Source organism: Euprymna scolopes, chromosome 24 (assembly GCF_053919585.1).
Source record: "Euprymna scolopes isolate OS-2025 chromosome 24, ASM5391958v1, whole genome shotgun sequence".
Taxonomy (NCBI): domain Eukaryota; kingdom Metazoa; phylum Mollusca; class Cephalopoda; order Sepiida; family Sepiolidae; genus Euprymna; species Euprymna scolopes.
The window spans coordinates 41241238-41261773 of NC_136505.1; positions in this window are offsets into that span (position 1 = coordinate 41241238).

The following is a 20536-nucleotide window of genomic DNA, read 5'->3' on the forward strand; positions in this document are numbered from 1 at the left end:
ATTGATTGCTGCTTCTCTGGTCGTAGTGACACGCAGACGTGTAAATGTAATATGAACAGACCTCTCGCTGCTAAACCTCTTACAATCTACTATTAGATGTAATCCTAAACAGGAGTATTTGACGTCTAAGTGACGTCTAAATAGCACTACCTTGGGTTGAAAAAAGTTAAAAATTAAAAAAGGACAGCACAACAGGTACTTGCTACAGTTGACTATAAGACTACTATGTTCCAGTCAAATGTAAGCTAATTTGTAACGTTTTCAGACAAGAAACATTATTCTACGGTCGTTCTGTTTCGTATTGTTGCGTTCTGAGATAGAAAGGAAAGTTTATTATAACCTGACGTGTTCTTGCTGTGAATGTATTTTCTGGGTTCCAGGAATTGGAGCGCAAACAAGCACCTGCAATGAACATCACTATACATTTGCGATAAACTAACAATATCTCATCTGTGTTAAAAGAACCTTTTGTGAAAAAAATACACCATCCCTCTTTTTTGTGAAATAAAAGAAACCGTCCCTCTACTTGATTGCAAGGGTTTCTTTTAAGACAAAAATAATACTCTGAACAGCAACTACCCAGATTATAATTGAAATACAAGCAGAAAAAACTAAACTCATAAATGCAGAAATACTTCACGTGAATAAACAAAACTGCCAAGTGGTCGAGTTCACCGTTCCATTACATGACATGTTCAGTATGAAGAGGGCAGAAAAATAAGACTCTCATTAGAGAGTAGATAAACTATTTCGATATTAATTGTGTCAGCATTAGGAATATTTAAGAAAATCCTGGGAAAGAAGACAAGGAAAAATTGAAATCAAAGGGAAGATGGTATAAACCATAAAAAAAACTACAACATAAATAAAATCGACCGAAATATTAACAAAAAACATCATAACGCGCTGAAACCAGCGAACATGGCCAGTTCTCAACGACGTGCCTTAAGTAAATTGAAATAAAACAACACTTTTATGAATAACTAGAACATACTACAGCAAATCCAATCGAAAAAAGTCAGATTAGATACCATCATCTATACTCCATACATAAAACGTTGACAAAAACAGCGATCGATATTGCAAAAGCTGACCATGAAGGGGTAGGAAAGATGGAAATGTCTAAAATTTACAATACCACAAATGGCATTTTTCTTCGGAAAACACTAGACACCTTAGCTGTTTTATTGTAACTTGAATACAAATGAAAGTTAATGTTAAACGGTTGCTAGAATATGAAGTCATCGTTGATAGAAAGAAGCGGAGATTACGTCCAAAATTAGGGAGACTAGTCGTTAATCAGACTCCAATAACACAATATGATCTTTTTTCCAGTGAGCGATCAATGCTAATCGAGTGATTAGCATTGATCGCTCACTGGAAAAAAGACCATTAAACAATGAGCAAAAAAAAAAAAAAAATACACACACAATAATTATTAAATATTTGGAACTTATGAAAGCAGACACTATAAAAAAAATAAAATGAAAAAACAGATTAACCTATACACTCTAGATCTAGTGAAAGATATTTTAAAATATTCATTGCCTGGACAAAAATAGAACTTAGGCAGCTCAACCAAAAGTCTAGAAGACTAATGGCAAGTGACACTGCACTACATCCGAACATGGCAGCTATTACCTTTAAAGTAACGTAAGAGAAAACTCTGGCAAATGTAGAAGACTGCGGAGAAGGCACAAAACTGGAAAAATAAAAAGAGTAATTTGACAAATGTAAACAAGCAACTGGAAAAATATATAACTCAGAATACAAAAATGCTTATAAGAGAGCGCGGACCACAGCTAACGCATGCAAATGACCGAGCCATGTGAGAGCCGAAGTCACGGCGAGGAAGAAGGAAAGAAAAAGATTATAAAAAAGAAAAACGACGTGATACAAGAAAGAGAAAAATAGATCTATTACACACGTGGCTAAAGAGCGACAGGGGAAAACCCGTCCTTAACATAGCCGGACAAAGACAGAGTATAACGTGTTCGACACGGCAGAGTTTTGTTAAACATGTTGGCGCACAAGAAGTCTTTTGAACAATAGAAAAGGCGTGAATGTGAAAGTACCTGTAAATAAATGCCTGTTATTTCAACTGGAAAAGTGAGTCAGATTTTTCCCTTGTCTTTGTTTCCTTGCTACTGTCTGCATACAACGTGTGGGACCCGAGTGTTGTACATGTAACGACTACGTTACAATGCTGATCACAGCCGAAAGTGACACCGTCAAATTGAACACTTTATTCTATAATCTTCATAATAAAAGATTAGTAGTAGTAGTAGTAGGCTAAGTTTATATAGGAAATATGTCGGTTAATGTGTGATGAGTAATGTCTGTTTACAAAAACTAAACACAATACTATAATATTGCCCATGTTATGATATGTTGCTGGATGAAAATATTTAAAAAAAATATAATTTGGACATGGAAATAGAAGTAAAAAAGCACATTATCATTATCAGGTCAAGAAGTAAACGCTTATTTCTTACAAAGTCACCAACGGATTTAAGGAATCTAAAAGTATTCGTTTCTATTTGTTTTAAACCTAAAAAAATACAAATAAAAGTAAATACTTGTTTAAACGTGTAATGATATAGTCTTGATATACGCTGATTATTTTAAATTTGTTTTATGAAATGAGGAAAATTTATTAAAAAAAAAATGAATTTTGTTTCTTTAAGATGCAGTATATTTAATTCATATTATCAACTTACCTGATAATTGCCCCCTTAGTAACCCCGACTAGTTCGATAGAAAACGTTGAAATCCTTCGATAAAGTTTAACTCTTGTTACAGACAAGCTTGAGTGCCTGGAAAAGAAAGTGGAAGAAAACTTGACGTCTAACCGTTACGCCATGACGTAACTGGAAGTGTAAAGCGTCCAAATTTAACCTAGTCAATCAAAAAGATGACTTGCAGAAATGACGTTTCTTTTAACCTCCCACGAATGTCGTTTTAAATGTGGGGGAAAAGCAGCTAGGCAAAAAAAAAAAGAAAAAGAAAAAAAGGGCACTCTGTTCAGTTCCAAATAAACAGTAATTGAGAAAGAAATACAAACTAACCCCCATTCCTTACCCACAAAATTTTATTTTCTCCATTCATCCCCATCTAGAGGGTATCCCCACTTAGAGACTAACTCGCAGAAGCCAGGTTCCTTTTACAAACCTAGTGGAACGGGCAGTCTATCAACTAGACGGGGTTGGGAGGGTCCTACTAATCCCCCCTTTTTTCCCCCGCCATCGACACAAATGAATTATTGCACCATTTTTATTGTTATCTTGTTTTGGTTTTACATGTCAATAAAAAATGTTTTTAAAAAATTGGGAGTTAAGTAGGATGTCCCCCAGTATGAAAGGGTGAATGTGGTATTATGGTGAAAGATACTAGCTGGGAGAAACTTTTGATTTTGTTTAGTTCTGGAGTGACAAGGATGACCAACGACACCCACAATCCCCCCTTTTGAGTTGGCCATGTGCCTAAGTTTTTTATTCATTGTTGATTTTCAATGTATTTTTAACATGAATAAAGGATTTAATATCTCAAAGTGTAGTATCTGTTCCGGCAGATGCTGCAAGCAAAGACCATTGCCCTTGTGGCAATCTTCTGGTCCATGTAGGGGCAACCCTACTTGGGCCAGCTGGCAAATCACAATTCAGCTCCCATTTCCCGCCTCTCGAGAGCTGGTCCCCTTTTCCCTTCCCCCTCCCCCTCACCCCTCACATTAAAAATCGGCCTTGTGCCTAATTTGCTCGGTGGGGGAGAAAATAAATATCAGCCTTCTAGGCATCGCGCCGGGAAAGTCCAGAAGCAATCAGCTTTGATCAATCTTGTATAACATACAATTGCTATTCAATCTGGACAATTGGGAGCTGCTTTCCCCCTCCCCAACATCTGTTGGGGGAAAAACAGTCAAATTTGGGTAAACAAACCCAAACGCTGCATGACTTCTATTTGACATTCTTAATTAGGTCAAATGGAAGCAGCAGAGTTAACTTTTATTGCGCACGACTGTTTTTATAGTTAAATAAATAAATTCAAACCTTGCGGTGGCCCAATGGATAACGTCGCACGGTTTTTTTTCACACATTACTTTCCAACTATAGGGTACGGTCCTCATACTCACTTACCAAAAACTATAGGGTACGGTCCTCATACTCACCTACCAAAACATTTTTTTTATTATTTAATCCCCCCCCCGGAGTTTTGATTTACCTCAAGACACCCGGGTATCGCCGGGTACCCCCCGCTAGTATATATATATAATCAACAGTTCTTGGCCAAATCGCGGCTATTTAATACGTTAAAATGTGGTAACTATTTTCACGATAAAATGCAAAGCCCGAATGCCACTTTGAGCGTCAGGCAAGAATCTAGCCTATACGCTAAGTAAATCATGGTGTATATGTCTATATTTGAATCATACCTGTACGCTTCCTTAATTATAAAGTGTATGTCTGTATTTGAATCTTATCTGTACGCTACCTAAACCGTGGTTTGTATATGCGTATTTGTGTGCGATTTTAATAACTGCCTCGCGGTGTACCTGAGTGTCAAACACGGGAAGAACCTCACATGATGGTAAAGTTACGTAGTATGTTTACACTATCTTGTATGTACGCGTGTAGATAACAGCTCTATCCAAGGACGCGATCGAAGCTTGGACAGGAACAAATTCCGTTCCACAACGGTTGACGGTGCAACGTGTGCGCTTGAATTGTTATGGCTCCCTTCACGCCTTATCACAATATATCTACACATGCAAGTGACCAGCGCGGTATGCTAGCAAGATAATGAAGAATAAATGGATGCTAGATACGAGAATGGCGGAGAAAATCCATTATGCATGAAAAGAATAGTAATGTACGGAGAGGGAAATAAAAAGAGAGGAGAGAAAGAGAGAGAGAAAGAGAAAGAGAGAGAGAGAGAAAAAAAAGAAGAGAGAGTGAAACAATTGAACACATTTAGCTGAGAATGGTCTTGTTAATCTAATTGCATACATATCACGCATGATCCATCTTTTCCCACAGCTTGTCTTCTCGTGTTCTGCCTGGGTGTATATGTGCGTATGTTCCCGTCTGCGCGATACTATGCATGTGCAATTGTAAAAAAAAAAGTTTGTTTTGTAAAAAAGTTTATAAGTTTTGATTCAAGAAAATACGTGCTCTGAAAAATCATTACAAATTTTGGCGCATTATCTTCTGTTGACAGTTGCGAGAAAATCCGCATCATATTCAATTCGCCGAGTAATTTGACAAATGTAAACAGGCAATGAAAATATGTCGCTCTTTCTTTCGTCTGTCTGTCACACACACACACACACACACACACACACACACACACACATATATATATATATATATATATATATATATATATATATATATAAAACACGTCAAAACTTGCGGATAAACTAAAAACCCCAACCAACCAAACCCTATATCTTCCCATAGAGTTTAAACACATGAATTACCCATATCTTAGAGTTCACTATGGTTCCTCAAAACAATATCAATAATTTATATACTTCGTTCCTGATAAATCTCGCTTAAAAAATTTGACTCATGTCCAGGTAACCTACATCTAAAATTTCAAGTGTTTAGACCCAAAATTGGCGGAGAAGTTTGGTAGAGTTTTGCAAGGTCAAACCACTGAATTTTGATCCTTTGACAGCAAAATTTCTGCCCGAAAGCGGATTAAAACAACTTTCCCAAATCTCAATACTCCTTATGTCAAATCTCGTGTCTGTAGACGGAAAATTGATAGACCAATTTGCTAGTAAAATACACACGCACATACAGATAATTTCACTTATATATATATATATATATATATATATATATATATATATATATATATATATATACACTCGTGAAAAAAAAATGGGCCGAACAAATTTTATATATTTTATTGCACTAAAAGCTCTATTGAACAAAGAAAAATTGAACAAGGAAACTTAAACGAGACTAATAACACAAAACAAGACATTTACTTTAATAAATGCTTTGTATTGAATCGCATTCCCTTTTGATTTCATTAAAAGATTAATCCTTTTAGACATGCTCTAAACCAAAGTGGAATACAGTGAAGAGGAGATGCTATTCCTTTCGCTTTGCACAGCTTCCTACAGTTTGTCATTGTTCAAAAAAGTTTTTCCAGCCAATGCACGAGAGATTATGGACTAAATATTCTCAATTGGGTTTAAATCGGGGCTTTGATCTGGCCAAAACATCACATCAATTGAATTATCAGAAAAACATTTTTTTGTGATTTTAGCAGTGTGTGCAGGGGTATTATCATGTTGAAAAATAATGTTCTGGGATATTCCCAGCTTCTAGATACTTGGTAACAATCATGATTCTAATATTCGAATGTGTTCCTTAGCATTGATTGACTTTTCACATCTAATAAGTTCCCCAACTCCTGCTACAATAACAATTCCTCATACCATTATCCCTCCATTCCCGTGTTTAACTATCATTATTATGCAACTTGGCGAAAATCTTTCTCCAGTTCTTTGAATGCACCGTTCGGGAGCATCACTAACAAGACAAAATCTTGATTCATCTGACCATAAAGATTCCTGAACCAGGCTGAACTTTTCTTGCCATAACACGAGAAAAACCTCTTTCTATCATTGATCTTCTTCCTAGATAAAAATGGCTTCTTTGTATACCTTTTAGAAGTTAATCCAATTTCTTTCATTTGTCGAAATATTGTATATCTAGAAAGAGAATTTCCAGCCCCTGTTTTTGAATACTTTGCTATGGTAAACATAAGTTTTCTTTCGATCCTTTAAAACAGTTAATTCAAGCATGTGGCCGTCTTTCAAAGTGGATGCTCTAGGGCGACCAGATCCAGATTTCTTTTTTACTGAGCGTTCGACTTAGAACCTTTGACGAATTCTCTTTACTACAGAAAGAGATGTTTTCACATTTTCTTTTCTTAAAATATCAAAAACCTGCTTGTAAGTCATTAAGACTGCCTTAATCCTGCAAGATGCGTCTTACCATTTTTAGAATTATTTTCCCACTTATCACTATATGCTATAATAATAATGATCTGGAAAATAGACATTTTCAGTTAAAATTAACAAAAATTCATGAAAAATATTGAAATATCGATTTCATCCTTCTTTCACTCTTGGTCAATTTTTTTTTTTGGCTCATTATGTATAGTGCGAATAAAGAAACAGAAAGGAATACGGATATATTATAATACTAGCTGGCTGTCAAGCGTTGCCCGATTTTACAATATACTTAAACATGTTATTATAATCCATGCAGATTACGTATGCATTATTATAGAATCCCTTCTATATTGATTATTATATATTACGAGAAATAATTTGCCTGGTTGTACTAATTCGTGAAAAAAAGGAATTGAAATAAAAAAAATAATGATAATTTCACTCATCAAATTCCGCCTTCGATTATTTGCCATATCAGCTGATATTTTCTCATGAATGTTTAGCCTTAAAATATGCAAATAACGAAATGATTTGCGGCTATTTTAAATGTTATCCCTTTTTACCGTAAATTCAACTCAAGGATTAGAAAAAAAATTAAAATTAAACAGTAACGTACACCCGGGCTTGAACGTTGAATCATGCGATCTGTTGTCGAATCTTCTAACACCGAGCTATATATCCAGATTACAATAAATATATTTTAACATAAAATGATTTGGTGTAATTTAATTATTGGCCGGAGTAACGCAAAATATTCATCTTCAAAAATCTTCGTTTTTATATATAAGAGAGAAAAATACTTTTAAGATCCGATTTTTTCGCTTTTCGAAAACGATTTGCTAAGATTAGTTATTTCTCTTGGCAGGTGTAACGTAAAGCTATTCTTCTGTAAAAATTCATTTTTTTTATCTATAACTGAGAAAGAAGATTGTAAGATCGGATGTTTTCGATTTCCGATACTTATCGGATCAATTTCTGTAGAAAACATATCTAAGGACACTGCCCGACGTATAAATTACATTTGTGTAGATTTTGCAAAAGTTAAGTTCCTTCGTTTCAGAACCTATGAGAAGTATACTCTCTCTCACACACAAATGCATAAAATGACTTTTATATAATAGAATATATATATATATATATATATATATATATATATATATATATATACATATATATATATGAGTAAAATAGCGAATAACAGTATACACAGGATAAACTTTACTCTAGGATAGCGATAGAAAATAATTTTAAAATTAACAATAACAATAGAAAATAAGTAAATAAAACAAACATAATATACATAAATTATCTGACTGAAATTAAACAAAGAACAAGTGAATTTATTGGATGCCTGGAAAAATCATGCATTATAGAAAACTGAGAGCATAAAAATAATATGGTGAAACCTTAACATGGAAATAAAGGACTAGTTGTTAAAACTGGAAAAGAAAAGAACATGCTATTATATTAAAAAATATAATAAATTCATAACATAAAATATTTCAGCATTAAGAATATTTTTTAACTCAATTCATAACATTATATAATCAATTCTTGATGCTGCAATATTTTAAGTTATAAATTTATTATATTTTTTACTAGAATATATTGTCCTTTTTTTTCCATTTTTAACAACTAGTCCTTTACTTTTCCATGTTAAGCTTCACCATATTACTTTTCATGTCCGCATTTTCTCTCTCTGTATATATATATATATATATATATATATATATATACATATATATACATATGTATATACATATATACATGCATATATATATATATATATATAATATGCACTAACGACAACTCAGCTTTTCACCGGCTCCTTCCGATGAATAAAACTGGTACACACGAAAAACTATGACCGCCACGTGCTCTTTAGTAACAGATATATTCCCGTATCCTCACGAAAAAAACATTGTCTTTCATTCAAAATCTGTTTATAACCTTTTGAGTCGGGTATGTGTAAGAATTCTGACAGAGCGCTACCTTAAAAAAGTAAAATTATTCAGTAGCACAATTATACGAACATGTAGGTATCTATGCACACATGTGTGCATTTGTATATTCGGCTGAGATGACGAAATTGCACAATTATAAGAACATACGAATTTTTTTTCGCATAGAGTTAATTCACTTGCTCTTTTTATATTCGTCCGTTTTACAACGATTTCCGGAGAAAATCATCGCGATGTTAATAAGGTTTCGGTATAATTGTCACGTTATTCTGATATGGAAAAGTAAAAAGAAACTTGTTCACTTTAAATCAAATAAACACGCTATGCTACTGAGATTGGATAACTAATAAAAGCTAAAAGATATTGAAATTTTGGCAACATACATATGACCATTTTAATAGCGCCAGCGGATGTTGAGTGTTACAACAAACCAAATACTCGGTTGCGGTTTTTTCTCCAAGTAGGATAAATCCTTGTTCCTCCTCTAGCACCGTTTAATAATTAGGAGAGAAGTTTCAGGATAAAATAAGACTATAAAAGTCATGTGATATTTATAATATTCTTCTTTTCTTTCCCTTAAAATCGTAAAAAAAAAAATATGTAAGGAAAATACCCCCCCCCCAAAAAAAAAATATGAAAGCAAACAAAAATAAATGAAGAATGATCGGAGAAAAAATATCTCATGGATTCTTCGAAATAATAAAGCTATACAAACCATTAAAGATCTTACTGATTCGATCTGGTCGATTATACATATTTTTCTGTTAACTACGCATGTGTTGTATGTTGATTCGCCTACCAGAAATAGATTCTTCAGTATATCAGTTGAACAATGGTCCAATTATTGGAATTGAGGATGAGAGCAAGATCTAACTCCAACAGGAATTCAAAAAAGTATTTTAAACCTAATTGTGCACAGACGAAAACATTATGAAAATCCACGGATTATTAGAATTGATACGAATAAATCTTTAACTTGTCTGACATCCCATCAGAATATCCCTCTAGTTTCAATCAAAGAAACTATGAGCGTTGTTCTTAAAGTAATACCGCTTATTTCTTTTGTTTCACTCGAAAAGTTGAAGAACTCTAAAGACGGGGGGGGCGGGCTCATTAACACTAGTGACCGTTTGTGCTCCAAAATTTACTAATTCATAACTATTCCCAATGCATTTTTGCCAGAGATGGAGAATGGTTGTGCATGGGCGTCTAGAGCACGCTTTGTCATCGGGGTTCATTCCAAAATTGAAACCTCCTATTTTTTAACCACCAAACATTAAAGAGCTACGAAGATGGGCTGATACTATTAAAACGGATCAGTTTTGTGCCCAAGAATTTATTTTCTACGTAGTCACTACTGTGCTCGTTGCACTTGTGTCAGGAATTTAATGACGCGTAACTGTTTTTTGACGTATGTCTGTGACAAGTGTTACTTTCTTACATTTTCACACCGTGAATATATGCAACAAAGAAATAAAAATTTCAGGGCATAAATTGCAGTTTGCAATATTTTCCGATCCATTCGGACTGAAAAACACATAGGGTATATTCCCTTTGAACTCCCCACATAAGTTGTAAGAAATAAATCATTCATTAATTTTTCAGGTTTAAAGAACACATCTCATGATTTGAATAAATAAGCAAAGATAACGAAACTTTCATTAATCATATTGTTCGGATTTCTGTAATTTATCTTCGTGTGTAGAAAGACAGCACGTATTTTTCAGTTTTACTAATACATTCGCAGGCCGCTAGTCATGAAATATACTTAAATACAATATTTTAACTTACTTTTCGAAATATCAATAAGGAGCAGTACGCTTTCGCTATATGGAAATATCACTTTTTCCCATGGGCCTATATTCTGCCCACCTGGATTTATAACTCCGAACGACATTAGACTCCTTCCGATAATGGACTACCCAGGTTGTATCAACTTCTCTTTTCGTATAATTTTCTCCTTATAATTATCCACAACAGCTCAAAAAACTATTTCCAATAATTGTGCTGAAAAGCAAAATAGCGTCCATTCGCAGCTGAACATTTTACTAACTGCATTTCATTTCCTCTGATGATATGTGCCATTGTTGAAAATCCATGGATTAAGGAAATTAAAATAACCCCTTCTATGTATTCCTTTTGTCAAGCATTAAATTCTTAAATCGAATATATGTCTCTATATGTTGTTTTTTTCATAATTAAAATTTAACCACGAAACTTATATATTGCTCTATTCTTAAATATTGAGCTTTTCCTTTTTTGCTAGGATCTCCTTGAAAGTATTACTTCAAGTAATATCTATCAGGATTTTTTATCTGAATTATATCAGTGTCTTATCCCGCTTATTTTTAAGTATAGAGATAATTCTCCATCAATTAATATATTGTACAGCAGTAATTTCAAAGAGTGAAAAAAATACGACTTGGGTGTCATCAGCGAGAATCGAAACCGAAACATTCAATTCCTCGGCGGCGTCTGGTACCATCTGAATTAACGACGCATACATATAAAAACTTGCCCAAATAATTAATGGATTTAAATCTATAGCTCTATTCGTATTCATAGCGCATATACATTACGTTGATCAACACAATGCCAATTGTTCAATGTAGCAGTTATTTTTCCGGCTAAAAACAAACCCTATTTTTCCACAGGTCCAAATCCTCTATATATTAAGTTTTAAGTCTGTAAACCAAAGCTCAACAAATTACTTTGGTAGACAGTATAATAAATAAACAAGGTTCCATTTATAACATACTAGAGGCTGCTCGGCGTTGCTTGGTCGTAAAATGCGTTTAAATAATGTATTTTAATTTATGCAGCTTTCGTAATTCTTATAGATCTAAATAGTCTATTAGTTATTATACTGTACCTAATATATGGTAAGGATTTCAAAAATTGCTAAATTATATATGATATGCGTATTATCAGCTAGAATCAGAATCAAAACTTATAGTACTCCTGTGGCACTCCTGCATTGTTTGTTTCTATTGGAGTTTCATCCATACGCATATAAACACTTCCAAAATAACGTTGTTAAGCATATGAATGTATATTTTTGCATGTGTACAAGATTACTTTACTTCGTCTTACGCTCGTCAGTTTCAGTTTTTTTCAATTTTGACCACTTAACAACCACTTTTACCGGGTAAAAACAAAATTTATTTTTCCGCAGGTTCAATTCTCCTTTGTATCAAGGTTCAAGCCTGTAGACCAAAGCTTTACATGGTAGTTTAATATAGACTGTTCCTAACTTAACTTAGACAGACAAGATCACTTTCATATATATATATATATATATATATATATATATATATATATATATATATATATATGTATATATATATGCGGGTAATTAGTAAAAACCCGAAGAGAGTGCTCAATACTATTGCAGAGGAAATATGTATATATATATATATATATATATATATATATATATATATATATATATATATATATATACTAGCGATGGGAGGATTCCAAAAGTTTTCCGATTCCGATACAATTACCGAGTCTGTTCTAAATTCTCGGTTTCGATACAAGTACCGATTCCGATCCTTTTAAAATTTTAAAAGTTAATTAGTGATTTGATTCTTTTCAAAAATGTTAAAGCAACTCCTCCATGGTGTAATGTCCGCATATATTTTGCAAAATGTTAAAAATAAACCTGGAAGTGGAGATGCGTATAGTACATTTTTCTGAATATATTCCTCAAATGTTTTCCATTTAATTGTGTGAAAAATTTGAGTCTTTTAGAACAAACTTAATTTTCATTTGTTCATTGTTTATGCTATTTGTAATTTTCGTGAATTATTTTAAATGTAGACGATTAGTACGCAAAAGAAGAAAACAGTTTAGGAAGAGAATATTTAAGAAAACCCGTCCGATATCAAGAATGAGTTTTTACATTGTAGTCTTACCGTTTAGAAAACTATTCTTTTCACTGTGAGAGGTTTCTGTTAACTATTCTTTGCATTTCCTCTATGAAGTAATGCCCATTTTATTTTCGCAATCATAAAGATTTGGTCGGTTATTAGATTGATTTGCAGTACTGCCAAAAAAAAAAAAGATAATAATAATAATAATAATAATAATAATAATAATAATAATAATGGAAAGGAATACGCCAGGAGAACAAGCAAAGTTCTCGAAAGTAAATTACATAGCAGAAACCCAATAAAAGGCATAAATACATGGGCAGTATCACTAGTAAGATACTCTGGACCATCCATAGGGTGGGCTAAAGAAGAACTGAGACAACTCGATCAGAAGACCAGGAAACCCATGATGATGCACAACGCACTACACCCGAAGGACGATGTTGACCGACTCTACGTAAAAAGGAAAGGCGGCGGGAGAGGGCTGGTTAGTATAGAAGACTGGTTGAATGACAGCAAAAAAGAACTAGAAAAATACTGCAAAACATTGAAAGAATAATCGTAGCAGCGAGTGACACTGAAAAAATCAATAAAGCAGAAAACAGAGAGACAAAGGATAAGACAAGAAAAGAAAAGTGGGAAAGGAGACAACTACACGGAAGATTGATATGGATGCCAAAAGTTGAAAATAATGAAAACACTTGGACATGGATGCGAAAACGACACATAAGCCGAGAAACTGAATCCCTAATAACTGCAGCACAAGACAACTCGATAAGAACCAACAACATCTGAGCAAAAATCGACAAATCAAAAGAAAACAGCAAATGCAAACTCTATGGACAAAGAGACGAGACGACAAATCATATAAGATTTTAATGCAGCAAACTGGCCCAAAAGGAATACAAGAAGAGACACTGTGAATTATGCAAACAACCTCATTCGAACGTACAGACAGGTGGTACAGACATAAGCCGGCAACAGTTGAAAACAAGAATCACAAAGTCCTATGGGACATAGATAGACAAACTGATAAACCCATCCAAGCAAGAAGACCGGATGTCGTAATATTTAACAAAATGAAAACTCCCATCAAATCGAAAACTTTGCTGTTGCAGTTGACCACAGAGTGAATATCAATGAAAAGGAGAAACGGACAAATACACAGAGCTGGTCAGAGATCTGAAAGGGATATGGAAGATAAAGAAAATAAAAATAATACCTATAATAATAGGAGCACTAGAAACAATCCTGAAAAATATTGAAAAATGAATGGGAGAAATTGGAATCAAAGGAATGACTGGAAAAATACAATGAACAACGATAATGAAAACAGCTGAAATATTAATAAAAACCCTTGAATGTGGAAACAAACACACAGGAACAACAAGCGCGGGCCAGGCAAACTGCTGCAAAGGCAAAATATGAAACACTACATGGCACCAAGAACACCGAAGCCGCATATCTATAAGTTCTCTAACCGAACCCTATACCCATCCCCTATTGCAACATCACTGACCACTCCTCCAAAAAAGCGAGACCAAATCACCAAGTAGAGTCAAGGAGGAAGGAAAGACCGATGAACTGACCAGACCTCAGCCGAATAAGTGTGAAGAGAACTGGGATCTTAGGCAGACTTATTGCCACTCAAAGTCCAGCAAAGACCAATAGCCGCTATCAACGAGAAATCAATGGCAAGCAGCTGTTGTGATAATACAAATTTACTTAAAAATGTTATCGAAAGAGGTGGTGAGTACTGGAAACCTGGGGAGACTTGTTGTCACTCAGCTTTCAGGGCATAGCACAGACTGTTTTCGGGGAGAAATCTCTGAAGAGATGTGTGAAAGCTCCTTGTGAGCCAATAATAATAATAATAATAATAATAATAATAATAATAATAATAATAATACATATAGCTTAATAACTTATCCAACATGATTTTAAAAATTTTGAGTTCGAAAGCAGTTTCACACATAAATTAAACATAAAGTGACACCCATTTCTGACTCCTTCAAACGTTCTATCTCGTTTGATCGTTCAAAAACCGAAAATCAAACAAAATAGTAATAGAACATAACATTCGATTCCTGACAATTATTTTATGTTTTTCTGCAAACGCTTATCCAATTTTCGATTTTGAGCTGGGTGTAAAGGACAGCTATTTTTTTAAAATTCTAACTAAACGGATTAGACACTAAGTTTGTTTTGAACAAAAAAACACGCTTTAAAATAAGTTTAAACCCTTGAATGTGAAAACTAACCCACCGGTGCAACAAGCGCGCGCCAGACAAACTGCTGCAAAGGCAAAACATGAAATACTACATGGAACCAAGAACACCGAAGCCGCATATCTATAAGTTCTCTACCCCCCCCTACCCCAACCCCCCAATTGCCACATCACCCCCCCCTCAAAAAAAAGAGCGAGACCAAATAAACAAGCAAACCTATCCAGGTAAAAAAGACTTGCTTTTTTCTGTTGTTTTTTTTTTGCCTTCAAGCCAATATCTAAGTGTAGTATCTGTTTCAATGCTACACTTAAGGTAATTTGTCTCACTCAAAGGAGGGGAAGCCCTCTATACTGAGACAATTGTTAATTTTTGTCCCTCCCAGAGTGCCCCTTTTGCCTTCTTTTCGGGGAGCTGGTTTATGCCCACACTAAAATCGACCTCGTGTCACATTTTGCTTTTGTGGGGAAGCCAATAATACTAATAATCTTGCTTTTGGTAACGTTTATTTGTTGCATAGTCATTTCTCATCTTTTTAGTTCTGTTAGTTAGAATAAAAAATGTTAGTTAGAATAAAAAATGTTAGTTAGAATAAAAAATGCCATGTAAGGTTAAATGTAAATATAATTTTCTTTTTAATTCGGAAAATTTCTAAATGTTTTCTCTTAATGTATTTAATCCAAGATTTTGCTAAACTCCTTGTGAGATATTCATTTGTATCCAAAGCGAAAAAGAGCCATAAAACATTCATTATTTCAAAAGAAACCGATGACAGATAACGACAGTATCCAGCCGATGTCAACGAAATTTAAAACCTTTGTTCCGAGTAGTTTAAATCTTTTAATAATCAAATGTAAACCCCCTGATACAAGGTGTACAGAAGTTTAGCGAATAAGTTCGAAAGCGTTTACAAATGGAATAGGCAAGTTTACCTTCGACTGCTTACTTTGCTTATACAAGTACTAAATCAGACTCTGAGAATTAATGTTGAATCTGGAAACATATTCTGTGGCCCTTAGGCTTATATTATAAATAAACAACTTCTGATAAATTTATATTTATTTCATTTCTATTTGCAAAAAAAAAAAAAATGGAAAAATCGTTTTGGAATCGGAAGTTAGGCTCAATGTTTCCGATTCGGATATCGATTCCGATACTCGTCAAATTCCTATGTTTTCGATTTCAATTTATTATCCCAACACTTATACATACATGCGGTACGTGATTATTCGCAAGGTAGAAAATATGCATAAATAAAACTGTGCATAATAGTTAAATGGAATCAATCATCCAATAAGAAAACATAAACAATGAATAATTAATCAATAAAAGTTCTTAAAAAAAAAACTATAAAAACAATTTAACTTTTATAAAGTCGCTCGCATATTCATCACTAAGTATCTTAATTAGTTCGTGTTAACATTTAAATAGAAAAGTGCTTTTTTACTACAATTTTAGTGCGACAAATAACTCAAGTCTATATGTGCATTAACGTTTGTATGGGCACATATCTTTGATAGTTTTAGAAGCGCTTGCCTTTCGGCAATGTCTTTAAAAGTAACTGTGTAACTCTTGTAGTAATGCATATTTTCAGTAAGCAGATTTACTAACAAAATTTTTTGTTTTACTTGGTGTCAAACACGCTGTCAATTATGTCTTTTTGAGCCGTGAAAAAAAAACGATTAGTTGAACAACAACAGTGGAAACTTTGCCTAAGAATTGAAAAGGTCAAGCATTGAAAAGACAGAAACATTAGAGAACATGACAGCCGGAAGTCAGATTCGACTGCAAAAAATATGTTTCCGGAGTGAAGTGCTTGCGTCATTTCCTTTTTGAGTCAGTTGGTTCGATTTCGATGCAACATTTATGCATAATCGAATTCGTTCTATGCTCATCATTGCTTACCATATTGTTATATTTCTATCTATGACTATACAAATATTAATATACTGGATCTTTTGTGTTAGCTATGATATATTGTTGTCACAAAGTTAAAAATATTTCGTGATACATGCATGCAAACATTCACAGTAAAAACATTGTCAATATTTAGACATTTTCAGTGTTACAATAACATCGGTGTTTTGTCTTTTTATTGACGCTTTAAGAGTAAAAATAATCAGTGATAAAATTCAGCTGTGTCTATATACTAAAAACATTGTGAACAGAATGCTCCTTGCTTTTCGTGATCGCAGGTGCAACATGAGCATCAAGCTTCATTTTTTGAACAGCCGCCTTGATAAGTTCCCTGACAGACTAGGAGCTGTGAGTGACGAACGAGGAAAACGATTCCACCAAGACCTAAAGATCATGAAAGAACACTACCAATGACGCTGGAACAAAAGTATGATGGCTTATTACTGCTGGAGCATTAAATGAGCTTGCTCAGATGAAATGTAAAAATGCCGAAGTAACAAACGCAAATTCCTTCTTGAATAAAATACTCATTTCGATAGAAACTGATGTTTTCTAAGAAACGCAATGAGAAAAATACAACACAACCAACAACAGTGTAGTATACTTTATAATCGGGTTTTTAATATTATGTTTCTTTTGCCTTAATACATATGCACACATTACTTTCTTGGTGTTTATTATTAATTATATAATATTCTATTGAACAAAAAAATTGTGGCAAATATTGCAAGTTCTGAAATAATGGAAAATTAAAAATGTAAATAAAAATGTCAAATAGCATAAAATCTGCAGCTTGCAAGCAAAAACAGACTTAAGATTTGAAATTTACAAACTCAAGTGGACTACAGGAAGGTCTTTTTTAAGACAACAAAATGAGTGTTCGCCAGTGTTATCGATAGAAAGTTTTCTCTATGATAATAAACACGTAATCTGAATGAAGTAAAATATTATATTTAAGTTTATCTTACGCACGGCCAAAATCGGGTGGCCTGCTAGTACACACACACACACATACGCACACACGCGCGCGTGCGCACACACAGAAAGTTTAGATGAGATTGATCTCTGATGAGTATCGAAGTAAGAGAGCTTGATATCCCTATCTAAAACGGTCCCTAATTATAAGGTTTGAAACCGACGGTACCGATTACTCATCTCATCTAAACTTTCTGCAAATAAAACATAAATAATACGTTCTTATTTTCGGAATTTTCCTTATAATAGAGCATTCTGCTGGAATCCCTTTTCAAAAAAATATAACTAATTATATATATATATATATATATATATATATATATATATATATATATACGCGTAAATGCTAGTGATTGAATATATGACATACATAGTATTTTTGTTATTTTACTTTGTATACAAATCTTTCTCAATCAAGTAATTTTGCTCTAAATTCATGTCGAGTGACGTAAATGAAAATGAAATTACGTATCATCGTATTGCATCAGCGAGTCGCCTTTTTGGGCGTCGGGCCAGTAGATAGCAATTACCGGTATTACAGGCCTTGACTAGTCGAATGGGGAGGGGAGATGTGCGGTTGGTCTCATCTAACAGACGGCCAAGCACGGCCTGTCAATTTCAACCCATTATTTACGCGAAACTCCGGCCATATTTTTCTGTTCAACGGATCAGATTTCTTGCTTTAACTTTAAGCTCTCTACGAGTCGAAATATTCCGTTTTTGCTTGGCAAGGTTTCCGTGCTTAAAAGTTATCGATAGAGAAATGATAACTGGGAAATCATTATTCATTGTGGTCGATTTAGAAAACCACATTTTGCTCAATGGAATGGACAGGATTTAGTATACAGCTATTAGTACATTGTCCAATATTCGACTTTATTAATCTTTATTACAGAGCTTAGCTTTGGAGCCATTTTAATCGTATGTTAATTGTTATGAAAATAGAATAATTACTTCGTGACCCATTCAACGTTTGAAATGTATTTTGACGCCTTAAAGCGATAGAATAATAGATAGATAGCTAGCTAGCTAGATAGATAGATAAATAGATAGATAGATAGTTTGTTCATACATTAAATCTATTGCTCTTTCTTCTCTCCTAAAATCGGCTCCCTCTATCTCTGTAAACAATTTCTTACACGTGCGGTTATTCCCTATCCTTACAAATCTACTATCAAACCATGTATCGTATACTGGTGTCATATTTGGGCTGGTGAGTCTGTGTCCCATTTGCAGGTTCTTGATAAATTGCACAAATGTATATGTTATTTGTATTGGCTCCAGAGGGTTTTTCACTGCAACTTTTCTATCACAGACGTGATGTTGCTAGGCTCAGTTTTTTTACATATGCTATTATGAGAGGTGTTCTTCAGAGTTGTCTAATCTATTATCTGCTTCTTTTGTTCCAGCTCGTTTGATTCGTTGGTCTGCTATTCTTCATCATTGTACTACAGTTTCCCATTCAAGTAACTTCTTTACGGGGACTGCAGGGTTGTGAAACTCTCTTCCTGGTCACTGTTTTTCTTCTACCTATAGCCTTGGTCTTTTCGAGACCAAGGTAAATAGTCGTCTCATGTATTTGTAATGACAATTTTTCGTTCTTGTTAGCTACTTATATCAAGTGGCTTCGTACCTTGTCTCGAGCGATTTTCATTAAAAAGTTATTTATGGCTTTAAATCTTTTTTTAGATCTTCATGGACTAAATGAAATTTGATTCAGATGATATAAGTTTAACGAAATTAGGCATAGATTTATAGAAAAAGGTTAATTCAATAAATAATAATAACTAAATATTTTGCTTTAAAAACCTTATTAAAAATAATCTTGTAAGACAAAACGTAAGCGCTAAAAGAAACACACGAAACAAAAATAAACATAAAATGACTTCCGAGTAACGACTGCTAAATACCGCTTGTAATTACATTATCAAAAAACACGAATAAAAATGTAAAAAAAGACGTTATCATCATAATCCAATTCATAAAACTCACTATGTCTGTATGTCCGTCTGTCCCATATTTTCAAACTCTATCTTTTCCGAGACTTTAAGAGTGCAGAGCTGCGGTAGAGGCCTCAAATGATTAGATTTTTTATGAACCCTTCTTTTATGGGTCTTTTGCCGGTTAAAATAGTTTTTAAGAGGTCAAAACGGGGTCAAAACTGCAAATAAAATCGTTACACATTTTGTAATCTTATCTTAATTGATTTTTTTATGAGTTTCTGTGCTTAGTACAGTGGTAACATTACCGCCTTTGTATGCTACAGTTTTTCTTTCGGTTTCGATTCCAGCTGATGGCACCCAAATCCTTTTTTTTTATCTTTTTAAATCACAACTCTATAATAAGCATATAGGAAATCTAACCCAATAAGCATATCATATTTAAGCGTATTTTACAGTCACGCCTTCTGGACACAAAACTGATTGGTTTATTACTTGTTATTTTTGTGTAAATAAACACCGTTTATTTCACATGTTTTATTTTATTTTATCTGTGGTGAAAAAAGGGATCCTATGATACCTGAGTACAATTACAAGAGTCAAAACAATGGAAAGAATATGCTGTTGTCCTCCTAGTCTGAATGATAAGGTGCACTAAGTGTTGTGA